The following is a 9,822-nucleotide window of genomic DNA, read 5'->3' on the forward strand; positions in this document are numbered from 1 at the left end:
AAATTAGTAATTCGTCTATTTGTTGTAAAAAATTTCACCTCAATTAGAAGCTTACACAGAAGGAAAAATTTCTTGACTGGAGAACAAAATTCTTAGCTCAAGAAAATTTTCGGGTGCCTGAAGGAAGACCAAAGTTGTGTTGGCCGAAATAAAAATTTTTCAAGAAATTCTATTCTTGGTAAAAGTCATTTTTTCTTAATTCAAATTATCTTAAATACTTAATACAATAAATTTTTATATTAGATCAAGATTTTTAGATACTTTAGGGAAGCAGCGCGACCTACTTCAGCTGAGAAAAAAATTTTCTCACCTTGAGAAAATTTTTCTCTTGAATATTTGATACCCATTTTATATTATTTTAGCGTGCAATTATACATGTTGAATGAAAAAAAATGATTCAATATTATTTGATCTTTCCATTTAACATGTTAAACAATAAAAATATTAATGAAAATTTACTTCTATCTTTATATTTAATTTTTTGGAGCAAGAAAGAAATTTTCTCAGGACAAGAAAATTTACTTTTATCAAGAACTAAATTTTTTGGAGCAAGAGGCTGAATTTTCTCAAAACAACAAGATTTTCCTGACTTAAATAAATTTCCTTGGATCAAAATACTTATTTCTTAAAGCAAGAGAATTAATTTTGTTGGAATAAGTGAAATTTCTTGTGTCAAAAAAAAATTTTTTTTCGCTCAAGAAAATAATTAGGAAGAAAAATATTTTCTTGGCTCAAGTGAACCTTTTTTTCTGTGTACTCAATTATTTAAAACGCAACAAAGATAAAAAATTATTACCAACAATTCCAACTTTATTTCTTGATTATTGAAATACTCTCAAAGAAAACTATTCACATTACCAAACCATACCTTTTTGGTTTCTCCGCAAAAACCATATGATATTTATACGTCCTTCTGGTTGACCGACGCTATACATACAAGCAAAGTACAGCAAAAAGAGAGAGAGAGAAGAAATTGAACGAGGACTCGGAGAGATGTTTGTTTATTTACAATACAAAAGTAGTTTGTGCAGTGATCAATCACCAGCCAGAATGACGCTGAACGTTGATCGCTGGCATTGATGTCAGAGAGAGTCAACCAGAGTTTAATCCGACATACATGCAAGTGAGAAGACATCTGTGCAGTGATTTAGGAACTCAAGGACCAAAACGAATCCCTTCGTGGTCACCAACACAAACATATACATACAGAAGGATAGCAATTGCTCGTGGAATATTATCCAGGTCCAGAGTAGCTTGGGCCCTTCCGCGGCAGCTCGTTTGAAAAACGATGATGGCCCGAGAGAGTTGGTACAATGCTCGAGGACTGGACCTCTCATTCGTCACGTTCGATTCTCGCTGGACCGATGCATTCTCGTTAAACGAATATGTGCATGACTCCCTTCTCGGTTGGCTGGCCATACGCTGGTTCTTGATGCCTCTGCTTCTGCTTGTGCTTCTACTTCTGCTTCTATTCCCGTTTGCGTTCCTGCTAGTTACCTGGCTCCGACAGCCCAGACACAGTAGACACGACCAGAGACAAACTAAAACTTTGACCTCAGCTCGTGCAAATCCTGGTCCTGCTTCTGGTATGGCGAAACTTGCCCAACCACTTTCGACTTCCACCTTCCACGACAAATGCAAACCTAAAATGAAATACACGGGCAAGTTGTCTCCAACAACTGTGATTTGTCGTGACATTTCATTTTAAAATTTCATTAACCTCCCCTTTCTCTTCCTCCTTCTTCTCCTTCTGTAAATTCAAACCGCCCTTAATTGTATTTATTTATTTTAATTTGTTCCCCAAAGTTTTGACGTGAAAAAAGGTTTCGCGGAGGCTCATTACGGCTCCCTAAAGTTTATTATCCTCAATTTGACGGTAATGACAATATACGAGAATTATCCTCACATACATGCAACCACTCAAGGATATAATGCTCGTCCTCGTATATTTATTTATATTTATGGCGGTGCTGTGAAGAAATAAAATTGGTGAATTAATTTGGCTAAAGAAGATGCGCATAGTTTCCCTTCTTATCCCTCTGAGGAGCAGAGAGTTTAAAGTAAAGAGCAAGAGGGACGATAAAGTCCACTGGTAAAACATTATGTCCATTTTTTCCTGGACCGCAACGAAGATTGATGCACAAGTCGCGACGCGACGCATCCAAAATTCGTATACATGTACAGAGTAGAGGCAAGGGTTATTCGGCACACGAAAAAAGTACACCTGAGAAGGCTCAAGGCCCGGCAAATAAGAGGAGATGATGTCGGCCTGGGGCTTACATGCTCGGTCCTCATCCACTCCACTAACTAACATTACCAAATAAAAGTGGCTCTGCTCAGCCCTTTGGTTCACGGACCCTCGCCTGTCAAATAAACTGGGTGTTCGCAGTACATACTGTCTTATAAGTAATCATACATGTGCCGGACTTACCGAGTACATCGCCACGCACGCAGCCAGTTCTGGTTCAGGACTAAACTTTTCGACGTTATTTTGTTTTTTGCATTAGTTCGGCTCTGGGCTGCTTTCTCCGACTACTTACCGGCAGCAAAAACAAGATCGGCTTGGGCCTAAAAACCTTTTCACTTGTGATTTCTTCTCTCGAGCCTTTTTTTGGCTGTTACCTTTTAAATAAGTTCTGATGTCAACAATTCATGTGTACGGATAGCCCTACTGGAACTCGTCCACGTGCTTAAGACTCTTCTTGAAGATTTATCTTTGGAAGTTTGATCAGTTTTGGGAACGGCTTTTGTCACTTATTGGAAGGAAATTCCTTTAGACGGCTCAAAAATCATTTTTGAGAAATTTTTTTATAGATAATGGAATAATCATTTTATTCTAAAGTTTTGACGAAAAATAACTTTGTAAATTTGTAATATTTTGATTTTTTCTCTTACCAATAAACTCTTAATATATTTAATTTTTGAATTATAAAAAAAATTCAATTCTTTGGAATTACTGCAAGATTTTCCGGTAATTATTTAAAAGTGGAATCCACCATTTTAATTTTAATTTTTTTAAACGAAATGTTTTTTTGAAAAATACATAAAAAAATGAACAGTAAAAAAAAAGTTGATTATCACAATTTTAACAAATTTTATAAATTTTCAAAAAAACTTTTTTTTTTAAATTGTTCGTTTTTTTTTATGTACTTCTCAAAAAAAATATATCAAAAAAAGATAAAATAGAAATTTTATCCAAAAATATGAGAGCCAAAATTTTTTCCAACATTTGAAAGCAAAAAAGCTATCGAAATTTTTATTTATTTTTTTTCACTATATTTTTTATCATAAATGCACCGTAAAAATAAGCAGAATAAAAAAAAATTAAAAAATGTTAATTTTTCATCTAGATATGACCAAAAATATTTTGTAAATAATCGATTGTAATTATCGATTTCCTTGCTCAATAAAATTTATCTGCATAAGCCTCAATAACGAAATTGTAAAAGTTACATGACTTTGATTTTTAAATATCATTTGACTTTCAATCTAATAAAACTTCACGCATGTTGATTCTAGATATAAATCTCAAACATTATATCAATATACAAATATCAATAATTAAAATTACATAATACTTTCCCAATGTTTGCATTACTCGGCAATATTTCTCCAAGTCACAACGTTTTGTCGTAACATTTGTATATTTCGTTTTCTTAAACATCCAACTAACTTAAAAACTTAAAAATAAAATTCCCGTATCATCAAGCGAAATTAAAAGACCATTTGCGCATTGTTCTGATAAAACTCCGCGTTATTTTACTTTATTTCCTTTGTCGGAACAAGACGGCGTTATCCTGTAGCAAATATATACAGAACAGAACCAGTAATTTGTTGAGCAAAGTAAAACTTTGATGCAAATTTCGTTTATTTTTCTCGCTTTTGTATATTTTTTTCCTTTACTATAGATTAAAAAGTTAAGCTTATAACTTTTCATTATGTTTCTTTAGTTTTTATTTCTCCAAGTAATTATACTAATTACAAATTATCTAATTAAATGCATGTAGTTCACCGAGCACCGTCCTACAACATAGACACCATTATACATACATTTTATATATCTGGATTTTTAATACATACAACTTTTAGTATATTATTTTTAATTACTTTTCACGAGCGAGCTAAGCTTTCCTGCCCCTCTGCCGGTAAATGCAGTCAGATTGTATTCACACTTCTGTGTAATATATTTAATGCTGAGCTAAAAAAAAAAAAAAAAAAAAAAACGACGACCTGTAAATGGATAAAAGTTAAATAATGTCTGACAGCATTAACATCCAGTAATTAAAGCAAAGTTAATGTAAAAATATTATATCACATATAAGATACAAGGACAAAAAATGAAAATGAAACATAACCTTTATGCTTAGTCTTGGGACGCGTTGGCTTTGCCGGTAAGAAAGTTTCTTGCATGGCGACTCCCGACTCGACATGTCGCAATTACTCTCCCATCCGGCAGCTTGAGTCGAGAGATAGGAAAAGTAAAACACGCGACCGACACACTCCGGTGTGTGTGGTGTATGTTCAATATTAATATTAATAATAATATTAATATGCATATCTTATCAAAGGCTCGTTATCGAGGCAACAATTTCCTCCGAAGGCCCGGATAGGTGTCTCCATTGAAGCGTAATTAATATTTTAAAAATATTGTAGGTTATATAGTCTGGATGGCGTCCGAGTGTAATGTCGGACCGGTTTTAAAATGCCTCGTAAATGAGGGAGAACGAATGGAGTTTAAAAGTATTATTTCTCACGTTAATATGCGTGTTTCTGGTTTCACTTCCTCTTGGGTTTTTTTTTTTGCATACTCGATATCTTTTATACGTTAGTTATACGGCCTCCCACTCGGGATTCGATACACTATGCAGCCTCGATATTACAGTCCACTTGAAAGAGCATATTCCACGGTTAAATTTCCTCTACTCTCGTTTACCGACGCCCAAGGCACGTTGAGTAATTCCGGAATGTGCGCTCCCTTTTGACAGCCAAAATCAATGTTTCAAGATGCATCGTTATCATTAGAAGCTTATTATTATCCGCTCTTTTGCTGTTTAATATTGGCTAAGAGCTCTACTCGCTTTAATAAGAATATTAAATTTCGCTTTTCCGGACTCTAGTATCTAGTCTCTATTGCTTCTTTTTTTTTTCTAATTTTTTATCCAATTTAAACTTTCAAAGCGAGAAAAATTTCCGATAGCTTAGATTATTAGATTAATACCAGCGTCAAAAATCTTTTTATCTAATCTGGGTCATTTTTTCAATCCTGCTCTGAATTTTGCTTTGATATTATTTTTTTATTAGAAGAAAAAAATTTTTTTATTAATTTTTAAAAAATTGTATGACAAAAATCTTTAATTTATGGATTAATTACCCGTGACAAAATAAAACATTTATAAAATGTGCATATCAAGACTTTGAATAATCTATTTTGTGAATTTTTTAGCAATTCATTTTATAAAGATTTAATTTAACGTTAATAAATTTAGTTAATTATTCAGTATCTATTTCCGATAATATAAAAAATCGTCTGAAGAACGAATTAATAAAAAATCATAATAATTTTTAGAAGTATGACCTTTTTGAACTCACATCATCAAAATTTCAATTAGCTAAAAAATGTTAAAGTTGAAAAGTTATTTCATCCTCAGCCCATGCATATTTATTAATAAAAAAATTTATTATCTCGCGATTTCTCCAAAAATACAGATAATTCTCTAAACTTGATTTAAAAATCAATAAATAAATCATCACTTTGATTCAAACTAAAAAGTCTACGTAATTAAAATCACAAAATAGAAATTCCGCAAATAAATTTACCGTCTATACAAAAAAAATAAACTTTAATGACTCGTTAAAACATGTATATACATTTTTAAAAAATCTCAATGTAAATGAAAATAATCGAATATTGATTACATAATATGTTCGGGATTGAAATGCATTTATAAATTTTTTATTAAATCTTAATTTTATTCACGGGGATAATTAAATATTTAGCATATGTTTGGTTATTCACATATCGAGTTATTTATACAATCCTAATTATGATAATTACCGCCAAATAGTATAATTCTGGAACGTATGTGAAATATAATAAATTGATGATATGCGTATGATCAGTAATAAATGGATTACAGTTATTTAAGCGTTAATATTTCGTTCACACTCGACATTTTGCGCTCCCATAAATTCACCCTGCGTACTCTGACGTGAATTACTAACATGTATACACTCATACGGGATGTATTGCTTTTTTCAGGGGTGAAAACAAAAGGGAATTGTTTGGGAAACCGCACATTTTGTTCTTTATGTACCATCTAAACACATTTATCATTATTAGAGACATAAACGCATTAAAAAATCAATTATATCTTTAGCGCTTGCTTTTTATTTTCGGCGATGAAAAATGTTTGAATTAAGCCGTGACAATGCATTGTGAAAATAATTGCTGCGTAATATTTTTAATATTGTAACTTTATTCAAAAATTTCGGTCTTCAATTCTTAGTAAGACTATTATGACTGGCAACCTTGCAGCCACTATGTAATTGCCGTGATTAGTGAACTGTAAATAAATAAAATTTTGTTGTATTAAATAATGACTTTTGTTAAATCGCACTGTACTTTTTTAACTATTGACGTTTTTAAAGATATAAGCTCATTCCGATGTTACACTCATCAAGAGCTTTCATTTGAGTACCCACATGCATTTTGATTTATTTTTCATATATACATATATATATATATATATATATATATATATATATATATATATATATATAATATATAAATATATGAAAAATTGATGTGGGTACTCAAATGAAAGGTCTCGATGAGTGTAACATAGAGATGAGCTTATATCTTTAAAAATATCAATTGTTTACAATATACAAGGTCATTTCTTAATTATGTTAAATTGCTCTGTACTTTCTTAGCTATTGATATTTTTAAAGATATAAGCTCATTCCGATGTTACACTCATCAAGAGCTTTCATTTGAGTACCCACATGCATTTTGATATATTTTTCTTATATACATATATATAATATATATAAATATATGAAAAATTGATGTGGGTATTCAAATGAAAGGTCTTGATGAGTGTAACATCGGGATGAGCTTATATCTTTAAAAATGTCAATATTTCACAAGATACAGGATCATTTCTTAACCATGTATCTAGAAATACAACATTTTTTAATGCAGCCTAAATACTTATCATTATAAATTGACTATTGGTGAAAATAATATGAAACCTTAAAAGGCACAACTTCAGGTCAAGACTTTTCCTACGATACAAAATTTAACCATAAAAACCCATTTTATCATATAAATACACTGGCCACAAAATTTTGTTTATTCTCTCAATAGTATAGATTATTTTTTTGAACTTATAAAAAACTTTATAAAAATTCAAATGTAAAATATCTGATAAACTATTTTAATTAAAAAATTTAAAGTATAAGTTTCACTTTCATCAGTATTAGTTTACAGTATATTGTGTAATATCTAATCACCGCGTTATTATATTTTCTATAATCATTACACAAGAGTTATTAAAACGATACAATAAGTAAAATGAATTACTTAGGAGAGTGAGATATAAAATAATATAAAAAAGCCCCATAAATCATTAATGAATTGGAAAAATGTTAACTGTCAAAATGGTGGCAAGCATTAGTTGTAAGTATAAATTGAAACTGGATCAAGGAGAAAAGGTAATAGTTATGGTGTGAAGTTAATATACAATACCGACAGGTTTATATTGCTGTATTATACTTTTAAGTTATGTTATACGTTATGTGTTATAACTATAAGGTATAAGGTATATAAGGTACCCAGAGTAACAACAGTAACGGCAGCACCACCAGAAGCACCCGCTTCTACATGCAATAATAATAACAACATCATAACAACAGCATATTACGGGTAAGTGAAAGTGTTCCAGTTTGTAGTGTCGACTCGACGAGGTTCCTTCGGGCTCTTATTGTATATTAGGAACCGCAAGTATGTTTGTGGTAACATTTAATGTACCTCGTAATATTTATACGCTTTTCAAAAACTAGTATGCTAGTTTGCAAGCTACACTTATTGTATTACTGTCTCATACAATACGCTTGTTTATAAAATAGTTCCAGGCAATTTTAGGCGAATTATGTCTAAGAAAAAAAAACTTTAAGACCGAGTATGCAAAGCAGAATAATTTTTTTACCTAGAAAATATTATAGTTATTCCGACAAATAAGTTTGGAATTCCACTTGACCTCCAGAAAAAATACGAGTTCAAAAACAGAAAATTTTTAACGTTTATAGAACATAAAACTTAAGTTATTAAAACTTCTATAATTGAGCAATCATTTAATTTTATTCTTGAGCTCCGCCTGTTTTTGGTTGTAAAAAATATTGCGAACTCTCTAGTCTCGAGATTTATTTTTTTTACAACCTATTTGACGACTGACCAATAAAAAAAATTTATTGCGAAATTTTACAGGCTTTTTTACCGTCTAAAAATCATATTTTACGGTTTGAAAAAAATTTTTTTACGACGAAATTTAAATTTTGATTTCAAGCAACCTTGGTAAAATAATGAAATTCAAGAATTTCACTGAAAGCTGCATAACATAGCAGTGATTTGATTCGCCGCGACCTTTCCGTGTTGTAAAACTTTCAAATTAATTAATCATACTGAATAATTGAAGTGAATGTATCAGCTGGAGTAAAATAATGAGCAGCGAGCACACCCATAACCTCCTCTTAGCTGAAAATTGATGAAAAAAACTATGGATTGAATATCCCGGACTAATTTGTCATTATATTAATTTATTGGGCAACTCTTGAGTCGATTTAAAAATAAATACTCGCAATCTATCAAAGGTAAATGTTATTATATTTAAATAAGCCTTTTTTGAGCTCGGTATAAAGAGGAACCATCAATATTACCTCGAAGCTGGAGCCGAACTAAGAATGTATCTCATACAGACGCTGTTACAGAAAGTTTACAAATCGCTCAGCAAATTTATTACCACCTGCTACCCGCTGATTGATCGGGAATGAAAGTGAACGACGCAAAGTTTATTGATTCACCACCGGCTAAGAGGACGTTGATGTAATGGTCTTGACTAAATTGCCTCATGAATAGTCATGAATGAGCCACATGATTCTCCTCAAAATTATTGATGGAACTTCTTCCCCTTCCCCTGCTTCTTACTTCTTACTCCTATATACCTATCCACTACTTTATGAGTTATGTCCAATAAAAAATTCACAAAATAATAAACTCACTTCGGCAAAAAAGACAAATATCCGGTGAGTATTTAAAGAAGTTAATTGCCTCATATTTTTTTTGCTTCCCATACATCATTCTTTGATGTATTTCGGTAATTATTTTTATTCAAATTTAATTTTATTTTGACAATATACTCAAGGTCTTGTAATTGAATCGGTGTATTCATTATTATAAATTATAATTCTTTTTAACTTTCTTCATATTTACCGTCACTTCAAGGTCTTTTTAATTCTTTTTTTAACTCATAAACTCTTCATAAAAACTCTTGATAAAAATTTTAGATTTAAAAAAATTTTCAACCAAATTTTCGTCATAAAATATGATTTTATAAAATCTACAACCTTGTATCTTGTGAACTATTGACATTTTTAAAGATATAAGCTCATCCCGAAGTTACACTCATCAAGACCTTTTCATTTGAGTACCCACGTCAATTTTTCATATATTTATATATATATATATATATATGTATATATGAAAAATATATCAAAATGCACGTGGGTACTCAAATGAAAGCTCTTGATGAGTGTAACATCAGG

The sequence above is a fragment of the Cotesia glomerata genome, linkage group LG2 (assembly GCF_020080835.1).
Source record: "Cotesia glomerata isolate CgM1 linkage group LG2, MPM_Cglom_v2.3, whole genome shotgun sequence".
NCBI lineage: Eukaryota > Metazoa > Arthropoda > Insecta > Hymenoptera > Braconidae > Cotesia > Cotesia glomerata.